This window comes from Octodon degus, unplaced genomic scaffold (genome assembly GCF_000260255.1).
Source record: "Octodon degus isolate 3935 unplaced genomic scaffold, OctDeg1.0 scaffold00115, whole genome shotgun sequence".
Classification (NCBI taxonomy): Eukaryota; Metazoa; Chordata; class Mammalia; order Rodentia; family Octodontidae; genus Octodon; species Octodon degus.
The window spans coordinates 6611823-6625252 of NW_004524691.1; the positions used below are offsets into that span (position 1 = coordinate 6611823).

Below are 13430 nucleotides of genomic sequence, written 5' to 3' on the forward strand. Positions count from 1 at the left end.
TTTACATTTTCTCCCTAAGGTGATTAGATTAAAAGGCTATTTCCATCTTAAAAAGTTTGCTTTAAAAAAATCAAATTTCCTAAGATTTATAATAATGGGAATATTTTAAAAGATTATCATTTAAAGTCTTTTAATTCCTAATAAGTTTGATTACTTGGGGCCAGGGAGATGGCTCAGTGGAATAAGCGCTTCCCTGGCAAGCGCAAGGGTCTGAGTTCAATCCCCGGTTCTGTCAAAAACAAAAAACAAAAAACTAGGGTGATTGCTTGTTTTACAGTCCTAAGTTAAAATTGGCATAAAAACCTTTGATATCTTTACAAACAAATATAGAGCTTTCAAGTACAATCTAAATAAGGAAGCCAGGTGTAGGGGTGCACACCTGTAACCTCCGTATTGGAAAAACTGAGATAGAAGGATCATTATGAGTCCAAGCTATATAGTAAGACCCTGTACTAACTAAATAAATTAAAAATAAATAAGTAAATAGGCAGTGGGGTTTAAACAGTCACTGGATTTTGACATCCCATTTAAATAATAAAAGGCCTAGTGGTGGCCTCCAAAGGGGTACAAGCTATAATAACCTCTTCATATTTGGGTCAACTTATCCAACAAAGATATATTGTGCCCCAAGCTGTTCAGATAAACCATTCATCATTTTCAGACTTTACTAGGTAATATTAATTGGCTCTGCCCAGCTCTTAAGCTAACTACTCATGAGTTAAGACCTGTCTGACATTCTCAAGGGAGACTTAGCCCCTGCTTCTAAAAGAATACCAGAGGCTAAAACTGCCTCAGGTGAAGTTAATCAGTCTCTTTCTAATGCTTAGCTCTCTAAAGTTGACCAATTTATGCCAACATTTTTAATTATTTTCCCAACTTAGTATTGCCCACTGGGGTTCTTTGGCAGTCTCAGGGTCCCTTACAATGGCTACAGATGCCACAGACTCCACATAAAACTATTCTTCCCTAGGGCTGGCCAGATAGCTCAGAAGACTAAAGCACCTGCTTCGGCAGAGTGCAGCAGTTGAGGTTCAATCCCTGCCTTTCCTTGCCAGCCCCATCCATGGGGTGAGCTGGGATGGCAATTGAGACTGGGTGTGGTAGTGCACACAGTAATCCCAGCACTGGGAGGCTGAAAACAGCAGAATCCTATCTCTATAGTGAGACTCTGCATTCCTGTACTAATGTACAAAAACAAACAAATAAACAAAAAACTATTCCTCCCTTTCATGATGCTGTGGCAGGACTGATTGCATGTGGACAAATGGGGTACAAACTGTCATTGTTCCCTTTTCTTCAGTTCAGCAAAAATAGTTATGGCAATTTTCATCCTTTTGGCAATCTGCACTTGTTAACTTCCCTGGTGTTGTTGACTGCCATTATTCTTCAGATAAATTAATACAATTTGCTTCTCTTATACCCCTTGTCTTCCCTTCAAAAATAAGTTCAGTCCTTATAGTAGGGGGCATCTCTGTCTTCACAGATGGATTGGCTTCAGGTCATGGAGGTTATGTAACAGCCTTATCTTCCAGAATACAGGACACAGATTTCTCTTCTACACAAAAGACTGAATTATGAGCATTCACATGGGCATTCAAGATCATTTATCTACTCCAATTAACATCTTTTCATACGGAGGTTATCTGTGTAGTGTAGTACTGCCACTATACACACTAGTCAACACCTTTTCCATTTACTTCACACTCTCCAGGTTTTCATGCAGTCACATCATGTTCCCTGTTCTGTAGGTCATATATGCCCTCATTCTCAATTACCAGTACCCTCACTGAAGGGAATGCTGCTATAGACAGATTTCTGGGTGCTGTGACTGTTACTCCCACAGCTACCATTCAACAGGCTTCTGCATCTCATGCCACCTTTCATTAAAATGCTTCTGCCTTATGCAGTTTCATTTGACCAGAAAACAGGCCCCAAAAATGTTAAACCATGTCCTTCATGTATAAAATATCTTCTCTGACCTTCCATGGGGCTCAACCCCAGGGGTTACACCCCAATTATCTTTGATCAGATAGATGTCACACACATTCCCGAATTTGGTTCTTTACATCGGGACCATGTTTCAGTGGACACTTCCTCAAGATACATGGTTGCTGCTGCCTGCACTGGTGAAGCAGATAAACATATTTCTCACTGTCTGGATGTCTTTAGTGCCCCTGGCTGCCCAGGGACACTTAAGCCTGACAGTGGCCCAGCATCCACAAGTGCTGCCTTCCAAAAGTTCTGTAAAACTTTCATATTTCCCTTATCACAGGGACTCCTTATAACCCTCAAGGTTAAGGAATTGTTGAACATGCTCACTGTATGATCAAAATTCAGTTACAAAAACAAAAAGGGTGATCTTTCCCTACAAAATTCACACCTCATAATAGACTTCACTTGGCAGTATACACTATTAATTTTTTAAATTCCACAAAATATGGAAGTACAGCAGCAGAAAGACAATTCTATCAGGTAAGAGAAAAGAGACTAAAAAGGGTCCTTCGGAGAGATCACCATACAGGACAATGGAAGGGACCCAGTCCACTACTAACCTGGGATAAAGGTATGCTTGTGTTTTTCCAGAGAATGCTGAACAACCTATTTGGGTACTAAATTGTGCTGTCAGGCTGTACAATGAAACCAGAACTGGAGAAGAAGTTAACAGCTATGAAGCTAAATCCAACCTGGGGCCTATTGAAGGCACTGATAAAATGGAAATCTACGGTTAAATTAGGTCATAAAATATATAAAAATAACAGAGCTAAAATTTACTAGTTTTATGACAAAATACAAATTATGCATTTAATTATGATTTTTTTTTTTTTTTTGGTAGTACCAGGGATTAAACTCAGGACCTTGCACTTGCCAAGCAAGCACTTATTGCACTGAGCTATCCCCCTGGCCCTGCATTTAATTACAGATAAAAGATTTTATTCCTTCCAAAAATTTCCTACAAGAGATCTCTGCTAATTGACAAATAACAAAATATGACTAGTTTATTTATAATTATAAATTTCAAAAAATTGTAATTTAATATAAAAATATATTAAAATATAATTTAATTTGGCAAGGAATATCTATTTGAGTGTACACTTGCTTTTGTAAAGATGTTTGTGTGTCATTTTGTGAACAGCTATTCTTCTTTTTTCTTTTTTGATCATTTGTTCATAATACAATTTTGGATATAGACTTTAAGCATGCTTTTTCTAAGTTACCAGATTGTTTGAAAGATAAAGTTTTTCAGAAAAAAATTACAATAAGATTTTCTCTTAAAAGATGCTTTTGTATGAAACTAAATAAGGAAACAAAGCTTTTCATATGTGTATGGTAATTCATTATTTTTAATATTGTGCTGTATTAAATTCATTCATGATTCCAGATGGGCAGGTCTTCCAAATGTAAAACAAAGATTGCTTATTGTGATAAGACTGTCTCTCAGATTCAGATCTCTGCCTTTAACAAAATGCTTGTGAGTATATCTCATCTAAGGACGACTAATTAGGTGAGCGTTTCTTATGTATTACATAGAAATGATTGGTTAAGTGTTATGTTATGTCAAAATGAAAACTTAAGTATACTACAAAATTTCAGCATGATTGTCTTGCTACAATGTTATATATGATTTTGATTTCTAAATTTCTGTGTAAAAATACGTAATTGTTGTGTTAACATTCTATAGAGATTTAAATATTAGAATATCCATGGTTGTTAAAAAATAGCAGTTCCATTTTATGTCTAAGGTGTTCGATATTCAGATAGATTGTAATATTAAGCTTACTGCCTCTGTTACAGGGTAATATTATTAAGCTTCTTTTCTGGATGTTTAACAACTAAAGTTTAGAGATCAAATGTTAGAGAGATAGCTGGCTAAAAAGATATTTTGGGCCTAGCCCTTCAAGGTCAGTGAGGACTCAGGACATAAGAAAGCCTCTGCTGTGACATCCTGTAACTTAGTAGTATCCCAAATTTTCTTATCAAGGAGATTATGGGGCCATAGAGAAAAGAGATCGATGATGTACAGTTTCCCTCAGAAGAGTCACTAAGAGAGAAAAATATCTCTTAGGCTTTCACAGAATGCAAACTGGTCAAGCAATGGCCATGACTCATCCAGATGGCTAATACTGACAGAAGATGAAAAAGCTGTATATCCAAGGTAAATCCTGAAGAGATTAACTGACCTTGTCAGATAGCAAAAGACCATTTTTTATTTATACAGGTCTTACTTAAAATTGGTCTTAACCATCCAGCAGAAAGATGTGATGGATCCACCTTTTCCATCACAAGATGTGAAAAGTAATGTCATATTAATATGCTAAGTTGTAAAAGGCTCAAGTCACAAACAACTTCTGACAATTACCAGCTGTGCTGATAACTCATTACTATTATGGACTATTAGACTATATAGAGTCAAGCTGCTGAATACACACACCCTAAATCTTTGGACTGTAATCAAGAATAAAGTTTTCTACAGAGTTCTCCAAACACAGTTTCTCCAACTGCATAGGAACATGTATCACTCATACAACAAAACAAAAAAGGGAGTTATGCTAGGAGCCACTGAAGTTAAAACTGGTCATATGTGGGAGAGCAGGATGAGTCTTCATTACCTTTGTAGTCAGGCTACCTCAGTCTTCAGAAAAGCAACCTGCCTGGACATTGTGGGTTATTAGTAACTAGGCAACCTTGTGTCTTGCAATTTTGTAAAAAGTATAAATAAAAGCTCTTACTATTGATCAGGGGATCCTCTTGCCAACTAGGCAGATGAGCCACCACCTAATCCAGTTTGTGTCTTTTTGTCTATCCTTTTCTCACTCCTGCCACCATTTCTCCTCAGGTACAATTGATAACACTGAGAGACAAAGGGATCCCAACAGTCACCTAGTAGGAGGCTAACACCAAAGAAATAGCAAAGTAGTAAGTTCTACCATTGTAAAACTATATTATAGTACAACATAGAAGATACATGATTGACAAAAACCTATAACTCACCACTCAATGAATATCTTGGAGTTTACTTCTATTTAGGAGGGCTGTGTCTTAAAATAAGTACTAAATGGTAGGAAGCCTTCTAAAATGAAAAGGAATTAGTACCTTCTGGAGGTGAAACTCTTTGCAAGTGAGAGAGATTTGGGAACAGGTTTTCCTTGCCCCTTTCAATCATTTGAATCCTCTCTCCTTAGAAAGCAATCCCAGGACTAACAATTCTAGCTCAAAGGCCCGCCACACTCATACTAAGTGTCCTATCCAAAGAGACCACCAAATAGTAATAAGTTTTCCCTTGGGAAAAGATTGTCTGCTGTTAAGAAAACTAAAATTTTTACCCTGTCGTTCACTAAGGCCATGATTTCATCCAAGATGTAACTCTTTCTCAGGGAAAGAAATGTTAGGAGTATCTTGCTAAAATATCACTTTTTTGGTAAAGAGATGCTAATTTGGTTTCCTGGATACAAAGAGGAGAGTGTCATGGTTCTGTCGAGGAACACAGCTAAAATTAGGCCTTATCTTTGCTGGCAGGATTACCTTCTTTTGCGGAATACTATTACAGGAGATAAAGGGATCTAGTTCTTGCATTTTTACAATCATTTTCTTGCTAAGAATGACTTCACTGGATGATCTCAACTACAAGAAGCAGGGGAAGTACCCTATGTATTTCAGGCATCCTGGAAAGAGGCTTGAACTCCCCTTGCCAATTATCATGTATCCTGGCCAAAGTTAGGCCTGATCTTCCTGTGCCTTACCTCTGCTAATATCAGACACTCATTTTTTTAAAAAAATTGGAGACGAAAAATACCACTGTAGTTGGGTTTGTAGGTTCACAGAATATGAAAATGATAAACACCGTGTAATAGGTCCAAGCCAGAAACCCAGGAAAAATAAGGGATACAGAGTCTCACCCTGATTTCTTTTTTTTTTTTTTTTTCAATTTGATGTGTCTTTACTAGTAAAGTTCAACGTAAAACAACAAAAAGTACTGCTTACTGGCAGTAAATATTGATAGCAATACTGTTCATAGCATCCAATTTTAAAAATGCAACCCACAGGGGAAAAAAGAAACCATACAACTGAAAAAAAGAAATAAAACAGGCAATCAACCTTTATAGGAATCAACACCAAGGACTTATACAAACTTTTTAAATAAGTAACATATCCTGTGTACGATGTTAAAAAGAAAACTGTAATTTTTACTAGCTGCATAATCTAAAAATTGAAATTTTGGACTGTTAACTCTAAAAGACCAACGTTATCACTGAAATACACATTTCTTGAGACAAGGGGCAAAGTTCCCATTCATGGGAAATGCTTTTTTTTCACACAGTGAAACTGAGAAAAAAATACATCAAATGAGAATTTTTTTTCTCTGAATAATCTTCTTAAATACCCCCAATTAATGTAAATCTTAGGAAATACGATTTTTCAACTCAGTCTTGAAAAGAGGTTATTATTAAACACACATAAATCTTATTGCTTGGCACCAGATTTTCTAAAATTAAGCTACTGTTTAAACCTCAATCTTCTCAGATCGTGTATTTTAAACTTTTATACCTGCTTATATTTTCTGAATAAAAATGTTTGATGACAATCTAGACTGAACTCTGAAATAGTTCACCTAAAAAAAAGAAACCATCAGTTTTGTTTTATCAGAATCATGGTATTAAAAGATATTTATAAAAATTAACTAGGATTGATCTGGGGGCAATGATGGGCCCACAGGGCGTTGTCGTACGGTGCTGTGTGGAAAGTCTTTGTTTGTTCCTTCTTTACTTTCCGCTACTTCTTCTGAAATATCTTCAGCAGCAGCTTCTTACTCCTCGATCATTTTTTTCAAAGGTTGAGAAAATTCCGATAATGTTTTTTTTGAAGGATATGACTGTGGTTTGCGCCTTTTGGAAGGACAAAGACAATCGGCCACATATATCATTAAAAGTCCTAATAACAATCCTGAAAGCAAAGTTGCTAAAGCAAAAATTGTGTATGATGACCAAACTGGTAGTCCAAGGTCTTCAATAAAATAGTCATAGCAAGTCCTGACATACATAGAGAGCCGAAAGAGTGCTGACATAGCACTCATCAGAATAGAACTTGGACCAAACCATGATGAAACAGGCTCAATACTCTTCCATTCTTTTTCACTTATAAAGTTTATGAAGTCATTCTTAGTCCTTGGACCCTGGTAGCGCCTAATTTCACCATCTTTACAGTGATAAATCGTAGGAAGAGCAGTTATGATAAACCGTCCACTCATTCCTGTCTGTTCTGTGACATCTACTTTTGCAACATTTATCTCAAGATCTTCTCCCCATTCAGCAAAAACTTCCCACTCTGGTTGAAGATTTTGACAAGTAGGACACCATGGAGCATAACATTAGAAGGTCCGGCCTAAGGAGTCAGGCAGAAATTTCACTCTTCAGGTTTGCCTCCTGGAGAAACCTGGAGATGTTTTTTCTTCTTATTATTTCCAATAAAAGGAATTCCTTACTCCCTCCTTTGACTCACAACTTCATTCTTCCATTTTCATGAAACCAAGAGTTTGGTTTCTATAAAATTAACTCTTTCAAGTTACTGGAGGTCTCAGTCCATATTCAGCTGGCTCCGAGGCAGAGGGGCACAGGGCAGAGAGCAGCACTTCATGGCGGCCGAACAGCAGCAACAACAAGGAGCAATGGCTACCTCACCCTGATTTCAAACAAATACAGTCCACAGCATAGAAACTGAAAAGCACTGCTGTCTGAGGCCTTGAGAATGGTGTACTAAGAGCTGAAAAAGAGAAGAAGTGGATGAAAAACAGGTCTATGGCCTGGGTGGTCAAAGAAAGCTTCACAAAGGACACAGGACTTGTACTGAGTCCTGGGAGCCCAGAAAAAGGAAAGGCAGTCCCAAGACCAACAAAAATAACTCAAATGACAGTTTCAGGTACCTGGGTTGATGATGTGAATTATACACATAAGAGTTATAGTCCACCAATTTACTGAAGCTTGAACTGGCTCACCTACTTTTATTAAACTATGAAATAACACTAACTTTGAAAAACTTCCTTTTTTAAAATGAATGAATCAATTCAAATGGAAGTAAACCAACCTGTGTTTCTAATATGACTGACCCAAATTACAAAGGCATTTGTTCATTTAGCAAACACTGTGTATGTTCTATGGCTAGACCTGGGGACAGAACAAGACAGATAAGATTCCTGCCTATGGAGCTTACAGCTTGCTATGGGAAAGACAAATAATAAGACACACTAAATAAGTAAAAAAATATTGGGAAGTGAAAAGCTGAAAATAAAAGCAAGTTATGTGTTGTTCAGATTGGGTGATCAGGGAAGGATTCTCTGGAGGAAGTCACATTTAACTAGGACAGAAATGACAAGAAGGAGCTGAAAATGCAAAATGGGGTAGCAGGGTCATTCCACACAAAAGGAACAAGGGTAAGGGGCCTAAGATAGGTACAAGTTTAATGTTTTCAAGTCACAAAAAGAATCCAAGGGCTGAAAAGTTCTAAGCAAGAGGAAAAGTGACACAAAATTAATTAGAGAACTAAATAGGACATGGAAGGCTTGGGCTCAGTGTTGTCCTCAAAGATATTATGAAAAGCAAAGTTGGAGAAAAGTAGGTGGTGCTTAAGTATCGTGCAGGTTAATTCTATGCATCTAACTTGGCTGGACTCATGGATCCCCTGATGGTGTGCAAAACATTATTACAAGTGTGTCTTTGTGGGTGTTTCAAAAGAAGATCCACCCTGACAGCGAAGGGTGACGGCATTCCGTCTGTTGAAGGCTAGAACAGAAGACAGAAGGGTGAATTCATTTTCGTTTGAACTGGAATATCCATTTTCTGCCTTTAAATATGGATAGTTCTTCTTCTCAGACTGGGACTTCTGCCATACTCTCCACCACTTTGTACTGGTTCTATTTCTCTGGAAACTCCTAATGTAATTCTGGATCCCTGGGGCTTCTCTGAGCTCAACAAGCCAGTCACCAGTCTAAACCTGGTACTTCTTATCTGGATTGGAAAAGAAAGTGGCAGCTTTCCTCAATTACTTCATGCACAGAATGTGCAAGGTACAGAGTATTACACAAGGTACACAGATATCTTTCAAGGTGTATTATAATTATTATTCAACTGCATTTATAAAACTTCATTTTCTTAATCAGTAGTCTCCATTTTGTAAATTAGTTCAAACCAATCACTTAAACTCTACTTCTGTGCTAAGAAAGGGCTACAGAATAAGCCAGCAAGCCCTGTGTGGGACTATTTATAAAAGAATAAGACAGTCAAGGTTGTGTTCTTTTTTATGCCCATTTTGTATGCATGGCTTGAGTTGAGTCCTTTATGCATAATTCATATGGTCATTTACAGGGTTTTACATGATTTCTCCATTAAGAGTTAACTAACAAAGAGGATGCTCTGAACCATGGAAACCAGGATATTATGCAAATCTTTCTCTCTGAGCCAATAGGAAAGGGTATAGGTTTGATTAATTAAGAAGATAGAGAAGGAAAGGGGAGTGCACACCTCTCTTTATGTTACTTGTCATTTATTAATATATTTGACAGAAAAGAATTTTGAAGGGGAAAGTGTGTGCACAGTACTTCTGGGTGTGACGGTAGTGCTTAACCCTGTGAACAACCATTTCAATGAATGGAAGCTATTTGATTTCCTTTATTTCATTTCCTCTTCTCCTATAGTATAACAATGTTACAAAGTGAAGTCTCGCAACTAACATCAGATGACATTAGATTCCTGTCTCTTTTTCTCATTTTCTAATCAAATCCTTTAACCTCTTGAATTCTCCATTTGACCTTGTATAAAATGCACCTCACTTATGTTCCAGGAAAAAAAGAGCCAGTAGTTTACACTTACACAGATATGCAAGAGGGGATTTATGAGGAGAATTGGCTCATGGGATTAGAGACTCCACAATATATTACTCACAACCTGGAGAGTCAGATGTTGGGTCAATTTAGTCTGAGTCAAAAGGACTGAAAGTGATAGGCGTTGGAGAGGGGGCATTGCTGAAAGTCCTTGGATTTGAAAGCTTGAGAGTAGGAGCTTCTGTCAGCTCTAAGGGCAGGGAAAGATGTATGTTTCAGCTCAAGAACTGAGAAATAACTCACCCTCCCTTCACCTCTGTGCTCTATTCTAGTGGACCATCAATGGACTGAATGATGTCTGCCCTCACCAGGGAAACCCATCTCCTTCTCTCAGTCAACTAATTCAAGTTATATCTTTGGGAAACACCCTCATAGAAAGGCCCAGAAGTAATGTCCTATCAGCTGTCCAGGCTTCCTGTAGCCCAGCCAAGTTGACAGAAGTGAAATTAATCATCATGTAATGCAAATAGAAATACATATCCTTGATTTACCTTTGTAGAGTATGAGAAAAAATACATAAGGGTGTGGATGGAAGGAGGCATGAATTACTGGGACCCATATCCCAAACATAGGTTACCACAGTAGCATCATTACTAAGTTGCCAAATCAACTCTGGACAATCTAGAGTTTGGCAGGAGAAAGAAATAAACCTCTAGCCACCCTGGGAGCCATGCAGCTGGGAGTGAGAATGGTGAAGTTGGCCACAGCCATAGCTCATGGTCACAAGAAGCATCTGAAGCGAGTAGCAGCTGCAAAGCATTGGATGCTGGATAAAATGACCAATGTGTTTGCTGCTTGTCCATCCACAGGTCCCCACAAGCTGAGAGAATGTCTGCCTCTCGTTTTCTTCTTAAGAACAAATTCAAGTATGCTCTGACAGGAGATGAAGTATAAAGATTTGCATGCAGTGCTTCATTAAGACCAATGGCAAAGTCCAAACTGATATAACCTGTCCTGCTGGCTTCAGGGATGTCATTAGCATTGACAAGACAGGAGAGCATTTCTATCTGATCTATGATACCAAGGGTTGCCTGTTCATCAGATTATACCTGAGGAAGCCAGGTACAAGTTGTGCAAAGTGAGGAAGATCTTTGTGTGTGCAAAAGGGATCCCTCATCTGGTCACCCAAAATGCTTGCACCATTCACTACCCTGACCCCCTCATCAAGGACAATGACACCATCCAGATTGATTTGGCATCTGTCAAGATCACAGATTTCATGAAGTTCAACACTGGTAACCTGTGTATGGTGACTGGAGGTGCTAACTTGGGAAGAATTGGAGTGATCACCAACCAACCGAGAGAAGCATCCTGGTTCTTTTGATGTGGTTCATGTGAAAGATGCCAATGGCAACAGCTTTTCCACTCTGCTCTCCAACACCTTCGTCACCAACAAAGGCAGCAAGCCATGGATTTCTCTTCCACAAGGAAAAGGAATCTGCTTCACCACTGCTGAACAGAGAGATAAGAGGCTAGAAGTCAAACAGAGCAGTGGGTGAAATGGTCTCTGAGATGTTATAGAGGTCTCTGTTTAATTAAAGATAATAGAGCACGATTTAAAGAAAAAAAAAAAGAAAGAAACTTCCAGCTTTTTATGCTGCCATATTTAAGGTCTTTTTTCTTTCTTTCTTTCTTTCTTTTTTAGCTGTTTAATCTGCCTCATAACTGAATTGCTGCCACACAAATTTAGAAAAGCCAGCTGGAATCAGCTTACAAAGGAACCTGAAGACTGGATTAAAAATTTGAGCAAACCACTAAAGATGTTTGAATTGAGAAATAACTGTTTTCGGCAAATAAATTAGGCAGGAGGATCAGTGCAAGGAGAGACTGAAGTCAAGATAATTTCAGAAGACATGATCTGAACTAAAATAGAGACTGACAATTATAAGAAGAACCAGACATGAGAGATACTGAGGAAGAAAAAGCTTCAGGACTTAAGAGGACATGAGGTGAAGGAAGCAGAGGCAGCAGTCTGGGGAACCTGAGGTACTGTGAGGGCATTTCAGTAACCTACATACTTATTTTAACAACTCTTTAGAAAGAATAATGTGCTCTCTAAGATGGCAGCCCATGGGAGTGACATGAGGCAAGGCAGTGAGGGAGCTGTGCCTGAGGCCAGGTTAAACCCATGTGACTCCTGCAGACCCTGAACTTGCCAGGCAGGTGTTTATTCTACTGAGCTATCTCCCCGGCCTCCTTTTTTCTTTAAAAAAAATTCCTACTATTCCCTCTAGAGTCTCCACTCTATGTAAAGAAACATCCCAATCCCCTATTTCTGGCAGTACCACCTTAAAAGATATTTGGAACAACAACTTAAAAGGAGATTAATTCACTTTTAAGCCTTCTTTAAAGCCTCAGAAAAGGATAAGAAGATGTTAGGAAGTTGAAAAACTGCAGGAAACAAATAAAAGCTCAGTGAATTAGATGAGCAGAAAAGCTGCTGAGTTCATTTGTCTATTCTGAAAAGTTTAAACTTTGGTGTCGATGCCCAGTGGAAGGTCTAACAGGAGACACAAACACATACACACACACACACACACACACACACACACACACACACGCCCCATTATAAGGTAGGGCAGCAGCCTTGGAGTAAAGATGAAACAATCTATCCTGGGAACCCTAGTCCTTACAATTGGATTATGTGGCCCTTGACTATTAGTGGCCAAAGATCCTGAACAGAGGTTGCTGTCAGAAGAATCTTCACATAACAGGATGAAGAGAGGTACTATTTGAAGCAATGATGCCTATGAATGTCCCAGAATTGGTGAAATTTGCCAATCTACAGATTCAATATCCCTGAAATCCCCCCAAAAAGTCACTAAAAATGTTAGCTACATCATAGTGAAAGTACAGAAAAATGGGAAACAATAGCATCTTTAGAGGCATCCACACAAGAAAAAGATAGAGTTGCTTCAAAGGAGTATCCATTAAACTGACACATCATTTCTTGATTGTCATAGTGGAAACCAGAAGTCAATGATATCTCCAACTGCTGAAAGAAGATTACTGCCCCCTGGAATCTTCTACCCAACAAGCATCTCCTACAAGAAGAAAGGCTGAGTACACTTCAGGCAAACAAGAGCTCAGAGATAATGCCATCACCACTCCCGTGTGCAAGCAATTCTAAGGCATGCACTTTTCCTAAATACATAATTGCATGCTTCCAGGATGACTAGATGATTGTACTAAGGATTTCCATCAGTTTTTTTTTTAATAACAGTTAATGTGTAGAATTTTCACCTTGACTAACTCTCTACACTGATATCTGCATCTAGGCAACTGCATCAAGGACAGCAATGTGTAACACAAAAGCCATGCTTGAATGCCTGTCATCTTGGTCTTCTAATTGCGAACTGTTTCTAGTGTCATATTTACTATACTCTCTTTAAAATAAATTTTAAAAAGAGAAGACAAAGACAGACAAAAACAAAAATTGAAGAATTTCTTGAAAGCAAAGAGTAATATTCAATCATATGGCCAATTTTACATAATTATATCTGTTAAGCTGAGCAACAGATTTGATGATAAAAATAGATAATATATCAACCATTGTTAATCA

The 13430-nt window shown here is 38.1% G+C and overlaps 2 pseudogenes; one reads left to right on the top strand and one right to left on the bottom strand.

The window, feature by feature from the left end:
* Positions 1-5921: 5921 nt before the first annotated feature.
* Positions 5922-7360, bottom strand: LOC101592088 (annotated as a pseudogene).
* Positions 7361-10556: 3196 nt separating this feature from the next.
* LOC105743309 lies at positions 10557-11367 on the top strand (annotated as a pseudogene).
* The last annotated feature ends 2063 nt before the right edge of the window (positions 11368-13430 follow it).